The sequence below is a fragment of the Borostomias antarcticus genome, assembly GCF_949987555.1.
Source record: "Borostomias antarcticus genome assembly, chromosome: 14".
Classification (NCBI taxonomy): Eukaryota; Metazoa; Chordata; class Actinopteri; order Stomiiformes; family Stomiidae; genus Borostomias; species Borostomias antarcticus.
In genome coordinates this window covers 21,876,793-21,898,114 of record NC_140247.1, presented here as the reverse complement: position 1 = coordinate 21,898,114, position 21,322 = coordinate 21,876,793, and the positions used below count along the sequence as shown (strand labels likewise).

Below are 21,322 nucleotides of genomic sequence, written 5' to 3'. Positions count from 1 at the left end.
TCAAATGAGGACAGTGTCGTTATCTCAGTTCAATGGCCTGGTTGAAAGTCCATATTGACATTGTGGTGTTGCGCTTGCAATGTTTCCTGTAAATCTTTCAAAAAGAAACATTGGACTATAGAACGCAAGAGCACTCTCATGGTTTTCTGTGTGTGTGTGTGGGTGTGCGTGTGTGTGTCATAGTTCTGTTTGTCAAATTGACCCCTACCCCTCCCCATATCAGAGAGTACCCCTTCCCTGGTATAAGATACACATTCTACAGACTGACAACCATCCTCTCACGCTCTGCTTTGGTTCATACTCACAGGTACTGTAGGCTACCAGCCAGGAGGGTAAAATGCACATCTGGACTAGAACGCTGGAATGCTGTCTTCTCTTCGCCTTGCTCATCTTTGTGGTTGATGCTGCTCCATCACTGGACGAAAAGGGTCTGTATCCAGGAATATCCATATTAATATAGTAATGAATTTATGTAGGCCTAATTTCCGGTGATATTTTGAGTAGACGCACTCCGGACACAAAACGAGGCAACAGCATATTCCTCGCATGTCAGAACACATATTTGTATGCAGCGTGCGTGTTTAGGCCCCCATATGTTCATATTCATATTCATTGCATTTCTGGATAATATTCTGACCAGAACGAGACCAGATATGTGCAGTGATCAGCCTTATGTTTATGTAAATAGTCTGCGTGTCATGATATCTTCAATTCACATTGTGGCTCTTACAAGAGTAATTCCTTGAAAACTAGAAAAGGTGCTCGGGGAGCACAGACCTCCGCCCATGAATGCATTTTGTGGCTCTGTGCACGCACATGTGTGCGAACAGGACATGTTTGGTATTGTGCACTCCAGGCTCTCCCCCCACACACCCCAGTCCAAACCCTGTGTCCCTAGTGCCCCCCACAAAGCGTGCTAGCTTTGCTCGAAGTTTTGTTTCGGCTCTGAGCGTGCATGTATGCATGCGAGCAAGATATGTTAGGTATTCATTATGTCGTTAGGTAGAGAGCATTGTTAGTATAAACTAGGGTTGCTCACCGAGACCTGGTATCCCAGGACAATCTTCAGTCTCCTGAGTACCAGGAATGAACAACGAGTCCTGTTTTCTTTTTTTTATGTTGTATTATTTGACCTTTTTATTTTTAAAAACTTAGTAAGGCACTGACCATTAGGAATGCCCATGCATCACTTAACCAAGTGTTTCTGAAAAAGCGGCATGGTGACTGGAGAAAGATGAAGCTGATGAAGCTCCACTGGGTATTGCTATAACAAGCTAAAATGCTTAAAAGTGGCAAAAATGCAATTGATTGCTGTAGCGCCCCAAATAGGGCTCATGTTCTTGTATGAGTATGTCATGGCATGCTTTAAAGCTTATTGGACACAAAATTGCCAGATTCAATTTTGATGTCGATATACAGTAAGCCGGGACATTTCAATTACCCGGACAAACGGGATAAATTCTGGTCATTGTATTATTTATTTTGACATTTCGGTCTGTTGGCCTTCTTCAGAATCTATCAGGCCAACGGGCCGAAACGTCAAAATAAAATAACTGCATATGGAGCCAGAGTGTGCAACACTTTTTCTTCTTATGACCAGTTCTTCCAGTGATCGGCACCTCACAAGAGTACCTTGGTATGCGATACCTTTTTTGTTATCTATAAGCTTAGGCTTTCATGATGCCCTATAGATGTCCGGGACTGCACACGTGCCACTGGGCAGCCTTTTCATTATTTTGTCACCTTTGCCACTTTGAATTACGGCTGTAAGAAAGAACAACGCGATGTGCGTCCACACTCGAAATCCCATGTCCATTCCATGCGCGCGTGTTGCGCTTTAATCATTGTACAAGACTGCTAATAAAACCTCTGCCATGCTCAGGTTTCTTTGCCTTTTCATATTTTCTTTTTAGTTTGTTGGTAGACTGGTCGAAAAAACAACGAGATGTGCTTCCACACTCGATACTTCCTGCGTCTTCGCAATACTACGGTAACTTTGTGGGCGTGTTTTACGCTCGATGCTCATACAAATATCTCTGTAACCCAGTGACCAATTTTGACGATTGACAGCTCATTTCAAGCCTTAGAGCCTATAGAATTGAACGATACTGGGCGGAAGACAGTAGGCCACATATTTCATATCAAACATATCCACCGAATGTCGACTACAATATTCAATTTCAGCATTCATGCACACGGGGTGCATATAATCTTGCCTGCGCTGTAGTGCACCTACTTGCCGTCTCTACATCCGATGTCCCACGTCATACGCTACACGCACGCAGCTAAAGCCTGCACCGTTCTGACGGATAAAGTCTCTAATAATAATAAACTTTATTACAGGCTCGTAGCCCACATAGTAAAGACAGTACATTACTTTTTTTTTTTTATAATATATATATATACAATTAGAAGCACATAACAGGCACAAAGGCTGAAAGAGGCACTCAAGCCAGTGTTCCCGGATGGTAGACAAGTACCTGACAGAGCTACGGCCAGGATCTGTCATCAGTTCAATGATGTCATTCAGAGAGCAGTCAAGTCTGCACATAAATGTGAAGGTCAGGTTCCTCAACAGGGCCATGAAGGTGGTAAGACCAAGGTTACAAAAAAGCTCACTGGCTCTGGTACTCCTGGGTTTCTTCAGCAGAATCCTAAGGCAGTCATTGTAAGCTACCTGCAGCTTGCGCAAGCTCTCCTTCTTCTAGTTCACCCAGAGGGGAGCTGTATAGAGAGGGGTGCAGTAAGCTCTAAACAGGTTCACTTTAACATCAACAGTACAGTAGTGACATTTTCTGACCAGCATATTAGCTTGGACATAGAGCATTCTCCTCTGTCTGTACATATCAGCGTCATCCTCCATTGTGTCAGTGATAATGTGTCCCAGGTATTTTGTACTATTGGACACACACAGGGTTTGCCCTGAGAGATGAAACACAGGAAACTCAAGTTCCAGGTCTTCCTTAGTCCTACATATCAGTACCATACTCGTTTTGGCATTATACTTAACATCAAAATCAACCCCATAGAGTAGATATTAAGCAACTGTTGAAATCCAGTGCTACTGGGGGATAGAATGGCCAGGTCATCCGCATACATAAAATGGTTGATCAGGGTCTCACCTATCATGCATCCTGTCCTGCACCCCCCCAGCTGCTTAGACAGGTCGTCCATATAGAGATTGAAGAGGGCTGGGGATAAAAGCCCCCCCTGCCGGACCCCATTACCAACACTGAAGGGGGTGGATAATATGCTCCCCCATTTTACCTGCATCCGCTGGTTAGCATACCAGTAAGCTAGGATGCGTACTAGTATACTAGGCATACCCCTAAGCTTAAGCTTGTTAAAAAGCTTGTAGTGGTGGACACGGTCAAAGGCTTTGGATGCATCAATGAAACCAATAAGCAAAGTAGAGCCCTGCCTTCTATATGTCTCCACCGCTTCTTTTAGAGCATAAATACATAGGTCAGTACTGTGCCTGGGCTTAATGAAAGGTATCCTCTTCTTAACCAGAATCCCCTTCTTTAAAGTCGCACAGAAACGGACGTTTGAGATCATCTAACTTCCGTAGTTTGGCATATTTCCGACATGGGACATATGTTTAGAGGAATTTGATAGGAACAAAGTGAACGAGTTTTAAGAACCTGAGACAGATTTGATAGAAGGATAGCATTGATTGACGGGTAGATGTCGTGAGATTATTGGCCTAAAATCTAAGGTACCTGTTGTCGTCATTGCACGTGACCTACCGTTTTCCAGGAAGTAAGAAATTATATACTTTGATATAAGATTACAACAAAAGTAGAATTTTGTAATTTTTTTGGCATACATCGTTGAATAGGTGAACACTGACCAATTATGTGAACCAAAATGGAACAGAATGTTTTTTTTTTCATTTTAGTGCAACTTTAAACAAAACAAACAGATGTTCTTCTGTTGTGTAAAGCAGGAGCGTATAACAAAAATAGAAATAAAAGTGGGCCTATAAATGCTCAATGGTAAGGAATGAAGGGGGAAAAAAACACAGGCTATTGTATTGTCTTCACAGTCATTGCATAGAGAAACATAAGAGTTGATCCCAAAGTGTAACACTAGGTGCTGCGATAGAGTTATGGGATATTATGCATAGTTGCAAATCTCATCAAGGCATTAAGGTAGGCTAGCCACTAGCGGACAATTGATTAAGTGAGGCTTGTTTCCTATGACTGGCGAGCAAACATAATAGTTCATGTCATAGTCCATGAATAATATGCCAGGCCTAGCCTTCAATTTACAATGAGGGCCTGATTTGGTACAGCCTCCAATCTACAACACAAAGAGCCCGCACCAATTAATCCATAGGCCAAACAAAATATGCTCTGCAAAAATGAATAGAAATGTCTGATTAGAACGATGTTGTCATACATGTATGTTCAGTCATGAGTCACTGTACTGTAGGTGTTCAAGTCCAAGTCAAGCTGCAAGTCTTTTTTATGTTACCAAGTTGAGTCTGTATGTATGTATGTATGCATGTATGTATGTATGTATGTATGTATGTATGCATGTGTGTACAGTATGTCTATGTATGTATGTATGTATGTATGTATGTATGTATGTATGTATGTATATATGTATGTATGTATGTATGTATGTATGTATGTACAGTGGTGGCCAAAATTATTAGAACACCTCACAGATCTGAATATATTGACCTTTTTTGCCTCCAAAACATGATTTCATTCCAGAATGTTCATGAAACATGCAGATGATTGCTCTGAGCACAACAAATATCAGATGAAGTGAGTCCTACTGTTTTTATCGACTTTTAACTTTAATATTTGGTATGTCCACCTTTTGCAGCAATTACAGCAGCACATCTCTTTGGCATAGTGTCAATATATTTATACATTTCAGCCTCAGGAACAGGTGACTTAGTAAAATTGATGGCATCATGGATATGAAAGTATACCACAACATTCTGGTTAGGCATGGAGTCCTGGATTTATTTTCCAAGAGGACAAAGACCCTAAACATTCTTCTAACTATTGTCGGAACTACCTGCGACGGGAGGAATCTGCTGGAACATTGACAATGATGGACTGGCCCCCTCAAAGTCCAGACCTCAACCCCATCAAGCAAATTTGGGGCGAGTTGGAAAATAAAACTGGACAGATCTATTGTACATTCAAAGGAAAGCCTTTGGCTTGAGTTGCAGAAGGCATGGGATAACATTGGTGTTGATGTTCTCAGGAAATATATTGACACTATGCCAAAGAGATGTGCTGCTGTAATTGCTGCAAAAGGTGGACATACCAAATATTAAAGTTAAAAGTGGATAAAAACAGTAGGACTCACTTCATCTGATATTTGTTGTGTTCAGAGCAACCATCTGCATGTTTCATGAACATTCTGAATGAAATCATTTGAGGACGCAAAAAAGGTCAATATATTCAGATCTGTCAGATGTTCTAATAATTTTGGCCACCACTGTATGTATGTATGTCTGTCTGTCTCTGTCTGCCTGTCTGCCTGTCTGCCTGCCTGCCTGCCTGCCTGTCTGTCTGTCTGTCTGTCTGTCTGTCTATCTAAACAGAATTTCCATTGAATGCATACATGTATGAATCAGTAACACATCCAAATTGGCATAGATGTACTTGTTGGATATCACATTGCTCTGTAGTCATCTCATGAGTTTTCAAACTTCTATGCCTCTATGACTCCGCCCACAGACACAAACAGCGGGGGATGTCTCTGCCTCGGTGATGTCAATGACAGGCTTCCGACCAGAAGCATCGGGAGAATTGTGGATATCGAGATCCATCCCATTTCAAGCTCCTGTGACAAAGTGGAGGCCATGTAAGTCCATGTCACACTGATATGTATCAATCTATCTGCCTTTGTGTCTGTCTCTCCATTAGTCTGTTTGTGTGTCTATAGCTCCATCGGTCTGTCTGTCTGTCCGTCTATCTGGCTGTGTCTGTTGTCCATGTGCCTATGCCTCCATCAGTCTGTGTCTCTCCATCTGTCTGTCCGTCCATCCGTGTGCCTATACATCCATTCATCCATCAGTCTGTCTGTCGGTGTCTGTATGTCTGTCCATGTGTCTGTCTATACCTCCATCAATTTGTCTGTCTGTCTGTCTGACAGTGTCTTTCTGTCTCTCCATCTGCCTGTGTCTCTGTCTATACCTCCATCAGTCAGTCAGTCAGTCAGTCTGTCCGTCTCAATATCAGTCTGTCTGTCTCAATGTATGTCTGTCTGTCTCAATATCAGTGTCTGTCTGTCCGTCTGTCTCAATGTCAGTCTGTCCGTCTGTCTATACATCCATCAGTCAGTCTGTCTGTCTGTCCGTCTGTCTCAATGTCAGTCTGTCTGTCCGTCCGTTTGTCTATACCTCCATCAGTCAGTCTGTCTGTCTGTCTGTCTCTCTTCTATCCTTCTGTTGGTCGGTTGGTCAATCTGTCTGTCCAGTCCTGATCATAGTCTGTTCAGTTTAGTGATTCATTCTGTTGTAGTGGTGGGATGATTCATTCTGTTGTACTGGTGGGATGATTCATTCTGTTGTACTGGTGGGATGATTCATTGTGTTGTGTGGGATGATTTGATATCAGAACTAAATGTTTCCCATCTCTTTCCAGTATTAAATTGAACACAGGATCAAACATAGTTCACTACTGCCTGGATCCCAAGTTACCAGTGCTGGTGAAGCTCATGAAGTCCATCCAGTCATAAGTAAATCACTGTACGCCTGATTTTCTGTCTCATGCTGCACACATCAGTCGCCAAACTTCTAACTGGACATGTTTGTTGAAGAAAACCTGAAAATGTCAAAATGTGTGGGGGGCCACTAATGTCCTGTTTCATTTGATTGTATAGGAAGTAGAAGACTTCCCCTACCCGGCCCTCACCAACCACCAAGGCTATTTCCATCGGGTCCAATGGGGACTCTGACTGCATTGACTGACTAGTGGCGGCCCCCCCCCCCCCCCCATAAAAATGTACATTAATTTCTTCAATGTTTTTGACTTGTAGCTGCATGATATAGTATGCCAACTCTTTTATTCTCTTTTCAATGTTTTCAAAATTCTCAGTGCTCTATCGCCCCCTAGTGGCCTTGTGGAAATACACTATGTATGTCGTGTACATTCTCTTAATAAATGGTAAATGGACTGCACTTATGTAGCGCTTTTCCACCTTAGCGGCACTCAAAGCGCTTTACAATGGCCTCTCATTCACCCATTCACACACACATTCACACACCAATGGCGGTAGCTGCCATGCAAGGTGCTAACCTGCTCATTGGGAGCAATTTGGGGTTAGGTGTCTTGCTCAAGGACACTTCGACATGTGGACAGTCGGAGCTGGGATGCGAACCACTGACCCTTCGATCATTGAACGACCCACTCGACCAACTGAGCTACAGCCACCCCAATACATCCTTGGTGTACAATGGAGAGTATGCCACTGTGCATCTGGCTTACGGAAATAAATTATTAGTCAACTATTAGCCAATCAAATGAGGTTACACTCACTAAATTCTGAACTAGTCAAGATGTAAACTAACCTGTGATTGGTCAAGATGCCTGAAAAGATATGATATGGCTGATATGCCAGATATGAAATGGCTTATATTAGTTTTTTAATTAGTCCCTCTCTAGTCCCTCTCTAATCCATTTAGTCTCTCTAGTCTCCCTCTAGTCCGTCTCTAGTCCCTCTCTAGTCCATCTCTAGCCCATCTGTAGTCCCTCTCTAGTCCCTCGAGTTCCTCTCTAGTCCCTCTCTAGTCCATCTAGTCCGTCTCTAGAACCTCTAGTCCCACTCTAGTCCCTCTCTAGTCTGTCTCTGTCTTGTTATGTTTAGTCTCACTTGCATATCATTTCCCTGGTTGATTTTCTTTGTATTCTGCTCCTGTTCCTTTGTTCCTTATCTGTTCATTGTGTCTTGCACGTATTGTCAGAGGTTCTGCGTTCCCTCTTGTTTCTGGATTTAACCCGTATTTGGATTATTAAAGAAACCTAATTGAACCTTCTTCGCCTGAGGCTGTGTTTGGATCCTGCCTCTACGCACTCCCCTGACTCGGGTCTGTTTTCGTGTGGAGTTCTTGTGTTGGAGGCTGCAGGCATGTTTGGGTACAGTGTTAGCTACTGTAGCTGCACAGAGGGTGTGGGGAGCAGAGTTCCAGCGGCTATTCGAGTGTGAGTGTTTCTGTGGACAGACGCCCCTTCTCCAAGCCCAGAGGCTGACCTTTGCTTTGTTGCTTTTCCTGTATAACTGATTACAACTGGACACAATAAAATGGAGGACCTATGATCAGACTCTTGCAGATTTTAGAAACAGTGATAGCAACTTTGAAAAGAGGAAGTGTCATGTAAAATGCATGTTATGTGCAACAGGAAATAAGTACAATGAACTTCCGCAAAATCAGTTGGTTTAGAGGGCAGAATACAACCTACAGCCTGAGCCATAGCTGGGCACAGCAGTACCCCATAATATTCTAATATAAGATATTTGATTATTTCCTCAGTGCCCATGCTAAGCTCACATACAACAGCCAATACAATTTTAAGCGGTCTTCGAATGTCTGTAGTTTTAGAATGTCTCTATGTTCTAAAAGTTGAGTCGTACAGAATCAGCCGTTTCAAATCCAACATTCCATTCCAAAACTGCTTCAAACTGTGCTCTCTGTTGTATGTGAACCCGGCTTTAGATTTGCTAAATGAACCCTTGTGACGTCAAGTGACTGTAGGTCCTGTTCTGTTTGCTTTACAGGGTGATGGTCCTGAATCAGACCCTCCAAAGGTTCTGAGATTCTCCTCCACCCTGTCGTCCCTTTGATTTGGGTTCTGGGTCTATCTACCCCTGGTGCTTGTGCTGGCTAACTGCTTAATAAGAATAGTATCACTTCAAGCTTGTCACAAAACGGGATGAGGGGCAGTTCTCAGCTCCGCTATCGCGTCGGGCCTAACAACGCCCCGTAGCTGTGGTCAAATCCCCTGTAACCCACTGCCTCTCGTGGTCAATTGCTTAACTACCACACTAGAGTGCACCCCCACAATCTGCCTCTAGACAGGCTGCCATGGAGTATGTAGCGAGGTAGTAATGAAACAAACTATCAGTACTTTAAAGCTCAATGACAATTTTTTTATAGTTCAATATTCATCTTTACTTGCTATTAGTTTATGAATTAGCCTTAGCAAGACCAAAAAAATCGAGACTGCATGAGACCCTGTGAATGTATTATTTTTGAATTTCGGTGTACTGGCTAGTACACTGGTGGGAAATCTTGTGGTGGAAGCGGAAGTGAAGCTTTTTGCGTGCCACAATATCAGGAAGACAACAAACACTTCGCCCCACGAATTTATCTACATGAACATAAAAGAAAGAAGACCTGTACTTGCCTGCATTGAAGCCACCCTTCCAGAAACTCCATTGAAGTAGCTACAATCTTCCAATCCAGTCTGCTCCACTCACATTTGTTATATAGGAATTGTGGAAGGTGTGGTTCTTAAAACGCACTGGCGATTTTATCATGACCAGAGGGGCTGCCAAAGTGCAAAGATCTCATGTAGCTTTAAGAATATAGTCATAGACCTAGAAGCTAATAGTTGCAAGTAACATATGCATCCTTTTTTTTTTTTTTATTGGTTTATTTGTTAGGGACAATGCAGCGCACATTGTTACATACATGTTGTCGTAATAGATGTGTTGCATGAAGGGTTTTTAGCCTATTGGCTAATTTGCAACCCCAGTCCCTAGTTAGGCTTTTCTAGAAAATTACAATTTAAAACAATTACATACATTACACAAAACATGCAGCAGCTAAAAACTACATCAAACAATTATATCACATTACCACTTCACAGATCAATGACCACAACATAAACAGAATACAATTAATGTGTGTGTATGTGTAAACATGTGTGTATACAAATGTGTGCGTGTGTGTATGTGTGTACAGTTGTGAAAACATAAGAATGTAACTTGACCCGCGGTATTCTAACAGACGCTTTACGGCATTCCGCACAGCCGCTCGCATGCCCATAGAGGGCATAGTAATACTAGGCTACCCAGATAGCAAGCGGATCTGGGCCATATACAGGCCAGATCTGGCCCTTGTGGCTTAGTTCCGGCCCATATATGGCCCAGAATCATTACACATCCGCTATGTGTAATGTCGAATTTCGAATTCTAATTCGATATGTTTTAAAGTCATCATGTTCAACTTTTGAATTGTAAGTAAAACACGAAAATGCAAACATCTTTTAACATGAGCTTTACTTCGGAAAATGGATTGCGGCAATGTGATATACGTTGGGTGACTAGTTTAAGGAGATCAAATCCTATTTAGACCGGTATGGTCCTTTAACGTTCTTAGATCAAGAATGAATGAAAAAACGTCAGGCACTCAGTAGCCTGCGCCCAACCGTTAACAGTGTATACATTTCCATAGTAACACCGCTTGCGGATTGTGGGTAGTGTGAAAAGTATTTCTCAATGCTACCGCGAATAAAATGTGATTTTCTTAAAACAAGGTTGATATCATATGGATTTTTGGCTTCTATCATAAGGACTTCTGGTTACGATTCGTCTGATGAATTATTAGCTGGGTTCATGATTGAATTCTCGAAATATAAGGATTTTTTAAAAAGCCTCTGGGAAATGAACATGCGATGCTAATGTGGTCGAGCCTCACTGACACGCTCTATTTAACAAGTTGTTATGATTTTGGAGTCAGGTCGCCGCCGAGCTCCTTTATTGTGTTGTTTCAGATGTGGTTCAAGTTAAAGGTACCCCGAGGAGTTTATTTTTGGTTACGAAACAGTCTCATTTTAATGTGGGTGAATCTACATTACCCACACTTGTTTATGTGTCCATTTTCGACAAATGTCGTTTCTTGTATGTAGTTTATTTTTTAGATTATTATTTTGTGGTCGGGTCGTCCAGAACTTCCTTGGAATGACGAAACGAGTTACTGCAGTAGCCTACGCCGCCGACCATTAGACAGCGCGAGCGTTATATATTGTCAAAAGTAATGTTACTAGTAAGACCTATGTAATTACCTCGTCGGTGGCCATCGTTCCGTCTTCAAAACACCCGGCTCAGGTAGCTAAGGTTTACGACAGTGCGCGGGGAGGCACTGTCGTAAATGTGGTCTTTTTGGGCGGAAAACACTTCCGCTTCCCGAAACTCCTCGTAGGGCCTTTAAGCCTGTGTGTAGCCTGCCGCAGACTACTACTAAACCATGCCTTTGATGATACTTTAGTTTATAGGCTAGTTAACTAGCAACTCACCAGCTGTTGTGTTTTGGCTTCATACCTTCCCAGCTTTAGTTGTGTAAACATTCCAGCAAAAGTTGGATGGTTGCTTACATTCGATCATCCTGCAGGGTGTTGTGGATGGAAAGGGCCTGTTTTCGAATGTTATAGTAACCCATCACGTCATATCTCTGTTGATTAAGTGCCAGGAAGCAACATGGTATTTTAAGGGAATGGTTTTATTTAACAAAACAGTAGGCAAAATTACAATAGTGCAACAAAAAGGGAAGCACACTATCACAGATTATTATTTATTTTGCATTATAAATTGGTTCAGCAGCAGATACACCTTTGTGCAAAGATATAGCCAATTTGCTTTATTCACTTCAGCTGCCATATTGGTGGTACGGATGCGGAAGTGCCCGTTGACTCAAATGTTAAATGTTCAAAAAACACCACTTTAACCAAAATAGTCAAAATAAACGGTTAAATACACTATCGGGATTGCAAACTCATCATTACCAGACTCCGACTGTTTTTCACTGCCATAGTTTTCGCTAGTTTGGAAATACATGGAAGTGAAGTAGCCGTAGTTAGCCGTCAGCTGCAATCACTTCCAAACGCAAAAACGGCACTGAAAAACAATCGGAGTCTGGTAATGATGAGTTTGTAACCCCGATATTCCGCATCCATACCACCAACTACGTCAGATTGACCAATATGGCAGCTGAAGTGAATAAAGTGAATAGAACATACAAACCACTTTAAAGTGTCACAGTATCAAAAACACATAACATTATAGAACAGCGACTACCCACATTGTACATCACACTACTCACACACCATGCACACATACTGCACATACACTCATCAATATAAGTAATCCTTATAATCCTTACTTAATCAAGCAGACATTTGGGGTGCGACGCCTCCCGTGATGTCACAGTGTGTGTATGTGTGTGTGCGTGTGTGTGTAGTACTGCACTAGGGCCCGTCATTATACCGTGCACTGGGACCCGACGTAACTATGTTACACCACTGTTTGGATCAGAGATTACATGATCATCCACATTAATAGACAAGGGCCGTGAACTAGAAGGTTTGGTTTTACAGTAGTTAAGTTCACAGCACTCCAGAACTTTGCAGGGTTTGGATAAGAGTTAGAGACTAAATCCAAAAAGTAGTCAGATCACAGCTGTTGTGCATTTATTTCTGAGTTGTGTAATGGATTTTTAACTGATCTAGTCAAAAATGATTTGCCAAGATTCGCTCAAACAGGTTAAGTCTGGTTTATTGAGAAAACATACAGTACGAGCGCAAGGACTTCAGGACAACGCACGTGAGTGAAGTGCCCCAGTCTGGTCTTGCGCGGCCTTTTATTCAAGCAATACACAGGTATGGGGCTTCCAGGACGTGATTGGCTAACCCATTGTACACGTCATATTAAATGGCAGGCGTCATCAACAGTGGACGAGAATACAGACACGTGACATGAGAAAAGGCGGTAATTCTTGCAGGGACAATGGGACAAAGGATGGTTATTCTGGAGTAGACAACGTCTAGGTGTGTTGACCTCCTGGAGGTCGTCCTGTCATGAATTAGGTTAGCACAGCTATGTGAAAGGTTGAGGGAGGTGGTGAATTACAAAGGAGGTGATGAAACTACAATTTCTATGACAATTGTCTAAAAGAAAGCCAGTCTTGGGTATCCCTTGTGCGTCTGGCACGGGACCAAGCACAATTCCTATCATTAAACAAGGTAGACAGATCACTAGTATATGGTCATCTCTGGTCTATCTAAACTGCAGTCATGTGAGCGGGCAAGGAATCTAAAAGGAAGAAAGGGACAATACTTAAGTGACTTATTGTCACTTGAAGTGAATGGGATCGCCATCTCTAGCTAGTTAACTCTACAACAAATTACAGATGATACTGCCATCCGGGGTTATAACCAGTTAAAATGACACGTCATAAATGAGGAGATGGCGATCCTGTTCACTTCAATGACAGCCATCCTGAGAGTTGTCACTCTTGGCAGCAATCTGCTTGCATGCGCTACACAGTGACTGCCCCTTCCTTCCTTTTAGACTCCTTATGAGGAGGCAGGAAATGCTACAGCAGCTCTGAGGTCCCCGCCTGGTGATAAGGTGTGAAAATGCGATTTTGATCGAATGAGAAGATAGTCATAGTTCTCCAACGCCATAAACACACACACACACACACACTATCTCTCTCTCTCTCTCTCTCTCTCTATCTCTCTCTCTCTCTCACACACACACACACACACACACATACAGTACACACACACACACACAGATCAATCATATTTAACCATCAGAAGAGCATAAATACTGCAATGTAGACCTGATCAATCTGTATATCCCAGTCCTAGAAACACCTCCCACCAACCTGACCATCTGAACCATGAGATGATATGAAAGCGGAACTGGAAGAAAATAAGCACTCCACACAACCAAAATGAAAAGAAAGACGTTTTTCAAAACCAGAGAAATGTGGGGATTTAAAACAGAAGTGTCTGCGTCATGGAAAACATTGCGCTTGTGACATTTTAGTGCGAACATGAACACTTGCCACACTTACAGCTGTGAAAACCATGTATTTTGCCCCAAGGAAAAATTGTGTTTGATGACTTACAGGCCACATATGCTGTATACAGTACATCAGTGGCATTGCGCAATATTTCCGGACTCCCCTGCAGGGTTGAACCATGGGCCCCTCCCCCAGTCCTATCTAAACCATAATAGAGGGACATACATCCAGTTAATTTCATGCTTTTTTAAGACTTTAGATTAGCAACAGGCATCATTGACAAATGCAAGAGGCTCAGTATTCTTTGTAACAGGTCTTGTAGAACATTCGTCTTATAACCTATTTTGAAAAGTTAACGGAAAGGTTCACACTTCCATAAAAAAAAAAGAAAAAACATAAAAACATATCCTGTAGGCTACATAGAAGAAGCTATTTTAGTCAGGAGCTGCTGTCTACATGTCTACAGGCTATTATTGTATACGAGTGCATCTCCGTGCATTCTTCTGCACAAAGTCCTGTATAACACTCTTTGAATCTAGACTGTGCAGACTCTCAATACTAGGGTTGATAACCCAGAAGGTCTCTGTTGTGACACTGTGCTCCTCAAATACGTCTTTATTAGTTGTGAATGAGCAAGGTACTTGATTGTGTCATGCTCAATTTCCTTTATAGGAGGCCTTAGAGCATTTCAGAGAGACGGGATCTGGACAGGAGAGTCGTATTTATACTGGGCTGCTGAAGGATGCATGTCTGTTGCGCGTCAGTTCATGGAGAAAAGAAAATCACTGTACAAATTCACTCATTCCAACAAAATTAGGCTATATTCGAACTGAGCAACGGCAATGCCGATATTTGCGTAAATTACCGCTAAATGTTTTTTGTATAAATGTTTAGGCTAGTGGCTCCATGCTCTGGGACTCCCACACATCGCGGGGGTTGTGGGGGCCTCCGCTACGCCTCTGCTAAACATGCATACAGTGTAAAGGTGTCCGCTCAAACGCCACACAGTAGATATTACAGATGGACGCCCCTCCTCCTCCACTCACTGGCTGAGCTGTGGTCCTGCTCACTGGACTATCCGGACAGAGGAGTACACATAGTCTTCCTCTGGCTTCTCAACCCCCCTTCCAGAGCCCGGCAGGATTGTCACCTGACCGTACTCCACCTCCGGGGGCGTGGCCTGGCTGGGCTGCAGCCTGCGGGACCCAGACACCTTCACCTGGCCGTACTCCACCTCCGGAGGGGGGTCCTTCTTCTTCCGCCTCTCCTGCCCCTTCTTCGTGAACCTGATGTCGGCGTAGGTCACGTCCTCTGCATTGTCTGGGGAGGGAGAGGACATTTAGATCCACCGTGGGAGAGAACCAGCGGGCCTGACACCAGTAGGCCTGGTCAACTGACAGTACACTGTCCCCGGTCCTGGCCTGAAGGCTGTCCTTGTCCGTGGCTAGGGAGGCATTTAGCCTGCAGCTAAAGCATTGTGCTAAGCATTGTGTACTGTCATTCACATCTGTACAGCTAACAGAGATTCAAGAATGACTGTTATGACAGTTAAGAATGACAGTTGTCGTAGTAGTCGGTAAACCTCACTGTGCCACCACTCAACACTAGTTTTAGATGGGATGACATACACACACCTTTTTTCCGGAAACCCCACATATATAACACATAAAAACACCACAGCGTGAACCTGGTAGAGCCACGGGGACATTGGGCAGCAGAGCAGTGAGTGCATGTTTAATGACCTGTGGTGCTCGCAGACTTCTTCCTCTTCTTTCTGACGTAGTATACGCCCACGATAGCGAGCAGGAAGACAATCACGGCAGCCAGAGACACCATCACGATCAACATGTGATCTGAGGGGAAGGAACCAGACAGAGATAGAGAGACACTGATTAGCATTGCTTTCACATCAACATCATCAACATCACCAGTCTGATCAACAACGTTACCGATGATCGAAGATCAAAATGACAATAATATTATCAAACTCTGGACCGAGTGGTCAAATGAAAAGCCCTTACAGAAAGATTTTGTTGAGATATTGAATGAATGACTGCTGTGTAGCAAACCTCACAGATTCTTATTGTTATTATTATTGTTAAAAAAAATATATATATAGTTTTTTTTTTTTTTTAATCTCAAGTCTTCCACTGATATACTTTTCCCTGTTCTTATGTGCACACTTTACATTTTCCAGAATGTTGGAAGTTTTAATATGATTTCTATTCATTGCTATCACATCAACATCATCAATATTATCGCCATCACCAAAGTGACGTCTGATCTACAGTAACCTCGAATAGGATTCACATTACCAATGATGAAAGATTTAAATTACGATAATGTAATATCGATCATCACGTCTAGATAGAATTCATCACTTACTGGTTGGGAGGGGCTTTGTCTGAGAGGTGGGGGTTGTAGGTTTGAGACACAGGGTATTACCAGTATCATTGACGCAGTCGGAAATCTGTGTCCCATTGGGTAAGGTGCAATTAATGTATATGAGGCCTGGAGGCAGCCAAGACAAAGAGGATAGAGTTTAGATGGCGAGTGCAAGAGTGTGCAATCATCACTATCGTCATTATAATGTTCGTCAAATTCACTTTAATCATACGGCATGGCAAGAGCAATGAAAAGTTAACATGATATGTTAAGTTATCATGATGGCCTCATCATTATTAGTAGAAAAACCCACCAGCTTGGTGGGGACAGTGGATTAGAGGACGAGCACCCATGGGCGTAACCACGTATTCATTGGAGGGGACATGTCCCCTGGAATATTGAAATATGCCTATCTGTCCCCCTCAATAATATACAGTAGACAAAAAATAAAATAAAAATGCTCTCGTTTTTTAAACCTTGTTCATGGATCTGTTTCATATTTCCTATTTATTTTCAAATTATTTCTGTTGGAACACAAGTGTGTGAGATGAGACCCCCCCCCGCCCCTGTAGTCTACAGTTGGTTTGCTCCAATTGCTCACAGACACCAGTGCGCGCGGCCCGCTCCCCTGCACAGTGCACGCTGACACAGAGCTTCGTGCGAGGGAACAGGGAACATCCATTCGGTACTTGACTGTTGTCTGTGAACTGTGATAATTGAATGGCGGCACGCACATTAACCCAAGATAACTAGCATGTTCTTTAATAAAGGCTACTTTTCTCTCAAAAAGCAGTTTTTTTTCAATGATAGCCTATATGTAATGTTAGAGCTGCTCAATTTGCTAGCTAGCACTGATCTGGAGCACACATTGTTGTGACAAAATTAATTTGGCTAAGCAGAACTCAGTTGTCTGATTTTAAACACTTGCTAGTCTATTAAAGCAAGTATAGTCACTACTACTTTTCATTTATTGACATAGCTATCAATGATAACACTTTCAATTGTTATATACCCCAATCATTTTAAGGACAGGCATTTCAGGACACATCTGGCTGGAATAAGACTTTGTCTTTATTATTCCCGGCGCGTGCATTATGCCACCCCTCTAACGTTATTTGCAATTTAGAATACCAGCAATAACGCACAGCATAAGGAAACAACAGTAACCACACACAGTCTACTCTAGTCTATTGCAACCAGCGTTTTAACGACATGCAATAAGCGAGAATAGACTACAATAGGGTTAGAATTATTATTGTTTATTGCAAGCAGTCTTGTTAATGTTTGGACTGAACTGGGCTTTAGAATAGCAGGCTAACGTTATTATTTATTGCAAATATATGCCTAATGTCTAATTTGCATATAACAACGTCAACGGCCCTGGTGATGTGTCTGTGTGTCTGTCTGTCTATTTGTCTGTCTGTGTGTTTGTCTGTGTCCGTCTATTTGTGTGAGTGTGTGTGTGTGTCAGTGAGTGGGACGCCCTGGAGATTGTGGAGCACAAGTGGGCACAGGAGAACGTGGAGGACTAGCTGATGTCTCGGGACCTCAACTTCAGCGGAATCTTCTGCAACTTGACACTCAAATTGACACCTTCATTATTAGGGCCCGAGCACTGGCGGTGCGAGGCCCTATTGAAACTCGAAGGATTATTATTCTCCTTCTCCTTCTTCTCCTTCTTCTCCCCAAACAAATGCCTTTTTGGCGGCCTAAACATCGATGAAAACGGATGAAACTTTGCAGATACATCAGTCCCGGTGAAAATCGGATATTTCATTGGTGACGGAAATGGGCGTGGCAAAACGGCTCAAGAGCGCCCCCTGGAAAGTTTAAAATGGCGAGCCCCACCTTTCAGTTTGATGTAGGCGAACGAAATTCGGTGGGCATATGTATTTCATCGAGCCACACTAAAATGTCTCTTGGAGCTATACCCAACATGCAACAGGAAGTCCGCCATTTTGCTCTTAATGTGCCATTTTGTCCGTGTTTTGACCATTTCCATGCCTCGTACTTCGACGAACTCCTCCTACAGATTTCATCCGATCAACTTCATATCGGGTCAGCTTCATCTTAAGACCTTTGTGATCAAAATGTATCAAAAAAATTGAGTTTTCACCAAACACCCTTGCCGTGGCGCCCCGCCAAAGTTTGACATTTCGCCATAAAACACGAAGTCCTCATAACTCCTCCATACATTATCCAAATTGTCCGATATATCTCACGCTTCATGACGGTTCTGTCCTGAACACATCTATGTGTCAGTATTGCATCATACTTATAGCGCCACCTATTGGTGAAACAGTACGTCCTCATAACTCCTCCATACATTATCCGATTTGTCCGATATGTCTCACGCTTCATGACGGTTCTGTCCTGAACACATCTATGTGTCAGTATTGCGTCATACTTATAGCGCCACCTATTGGTGAAACAGTACGTCCTCATAACTCCTCCATACATTATCCGATTTGTCCGATATGTCTCACGCTTCATGACGGTTCTGTCCTGAACACATCTATGTGTCAGTATTGCGTCATACTTATAGCGCCACCTATTGGTGAAACAGTACGTCCTCATAACTCCTCCATACATTATCCGATTTGTCCGATATGTCTCACGCTTCATGACGGTTCTGTCCTGAACACATCTATGTGTCAGTATTGCGTCATACTTATAGCGCCACCTATTGGTGAAACAGTACGTCCTCATAACTCCTCTATACATTATCCGATTTGTCCGATATGTCTCACGCTTCATGACGGTTCTGTCCTGAACACATCTATGTGTCAGTATTGCGTCATACTTATAGCGCCACCTATTGGTGAAACTACGTCCTCATAACTCCTCCATACATTATCCGATTTGTCCGATATGTCTCACGCTTCATGACGGTTCTGTCCTGAACACATCTATGTGTCAGTATTGCGTCATACTTATAGCGCCACCTATTGGTGAAACAGTACGTCCTCATAACTCCTCCATACATTATCCGATTTGTCCGATATGTCTCACGCTTCATGACGGTTCTGTCCTGAACACATCTATGTGTCAGTATTGCGTCATACTTATAGCGCCACCTATTGGTGAAACAGTACGTCCTCATAACTCCTACATACATTATCCGATTTGCACCAAATTGCTGATGCTTCATGAAGGTCGCATTCTGAACACATCTATGCTTCGGTATTGAGTCACACTTACAGCGCCACCTACTGGTGAAACAGGAAGTACTCATAACTCCTACATACGTTATCCGATTTATTCAACATGTCTCACGCTTCATCAAGGTACCGTCCTGAACACATCTATGCTTCGGTATTGAGTCACGCCTAGAGCGCCACCTACTGGTGACAGGAAGTTTCTCTCAGTACTGCACACCGAAATAGCACACCCTTTAACGGCGCCACACCCCGACACGCGTGGGGTGCGAGGGCCCGCTCACTGCTGCTCGCAGCACTAGTTATTATTAAAATGCTCATTGTTAATATGCAATGATTGTGTTTGTGTGTGTGTATTTTATTATTTATTGTTGCCATTTTAATATTAATTGTTACTATTTATTTTTGAATGATGTTGATAAAACTCCCTCATAGTTCGAATCTGAATCCATGCTTTAGTCATCTCAAAACTGATTAAAACTTGAAAAAGGATGGACCAAATTATGAAAGAATTGCTAAGCTGTTGATTAAAAAAAAAGAAGGGTCCTATGCTTTAGTCATCTCAAAATTGATTAAAACTTGAAAAAGTATGGACAAAATTATGAAAGAATTGGTAAACTGTTGAAAAAAATGAAGGGCCCTATTTCTCGGGCCCTATTTCTCACGACTCCATGGCTGCAATTGCTACTTCCACTCATTAGGTGGCGCTGTTGCAAAAAACGAAGGATCCTATTTCCTGGGTCCTTTTTCTTGGGTCCTATTTCGGCGGCTGCACGGCATGGAGGTATAATATAACTGGAGACGGCATTGAAAATGGCTGCCTATTCATTTCAATGAAAGTTGCTCACCGGCGCATGAAGCCATTTGACGTAGTGGCCAAAGCTCGGTATTGCAAGTCACGTGACGGCATGCGGCCCAAGACCCTTATTTCCCATGGTTTGTGGATTATGATAGATAGGGCTAGAAAAGGAAAACAAAATTTTTCTCGGTATCATTCAGCATCAGAGACCAATCTAATCAATATAAACTTTTAATTCAATGGGGTTTTGTTTGTTTTTGAAGCCACCAATACCTGTATCGAGCCATTTGAAACATGTGCTGTGCACGAGCCTCGGGGACGCTGGTCGCGCGTTCAAGAGTCCTGCGAACTCGGGAAAGCACGTCACCATAGGAAGACCCGCCCTACTCTGCCTCTGATTGGATAGAAAGTCATATGTAATGACGTCGGCTAACATTTGCTATGCTTTTAGCAATGAAGCTGCTATGATCATGCTAATCATAGATATGAACGTATGTCTATGATGCAAATGATCATGACATGTGGTTACTTTAGGACATCGTTGGAAAAGATCTTGAGAGTAAGTGGGTCAATGATGAATAACTTAGCTAACATTATCTAATGTTACATTTCTTTATATTAACATCAACTATATTGATAGGCTAGGGAGCTATGCTAACGGTAGCTAATGCTAACGGCTTAGGGTTAACGTTAGTTAATGCTAACGTTACGTTCGGAGGTCTCAGATGTATTTCAATTTTAACATAATGTTGAGCATGATCAATGTGACATTGTTCATACATTGATTACAGTCTGTAATCTTGTCTGGCATTATTTAGCTATAGTGGGCTGATGCTACTATAGCATTTGCCACATTATACATCAAATTAATCAAGCATAGTTAGTGTTATTACCTGAAGGCATTATTACCATTGCAAGTAAGCATGCCATGTATATGCCATGCCTGGAAATCAAATTAATAGTGTAATTCTTCCCCATCATAGCTCATTGTACACTGATATAATCATTCTCCTTGCCTTTGCTAATACTCATCTCTTTTATCAAACTTTGTGCTAGGAAAGAAATCTGGCTGTGATTCGTCGCTAGTGCTCATCCAGGCTGTTGTCATCTCCCGCCTGGACTCCTGCAACTCCCTACTTGCTGCCATCCTGCAGCGTTGGCCATCAGACTCCTGGAGAAAGCTGCTGCTGACCTGGT

At 42.6% G+C, this 21,322-nt stretch overlaps 1 long non-coding RNA gene across 1 annotated transcript; it reads left to right on the top strand.

Moving 5' to 3' along the window:
- The first annotated feature begins 239 nt into the window (after positions 1-239).
- On the top strand, positions 240-8,003 carry LOC311317256. Its single transcript, XR_014630753.1, has 4 exons — positions 240-428; positions 5,709-5,835; positions 6,618-6,721; positions 6,856-8,003. It is a non-coding gene; the product is annotated as an uncharacterized lncRNA (long non-coding RNA).
- Positions 8,004-21,322: the final 13,319 nt, after the last annotated feature.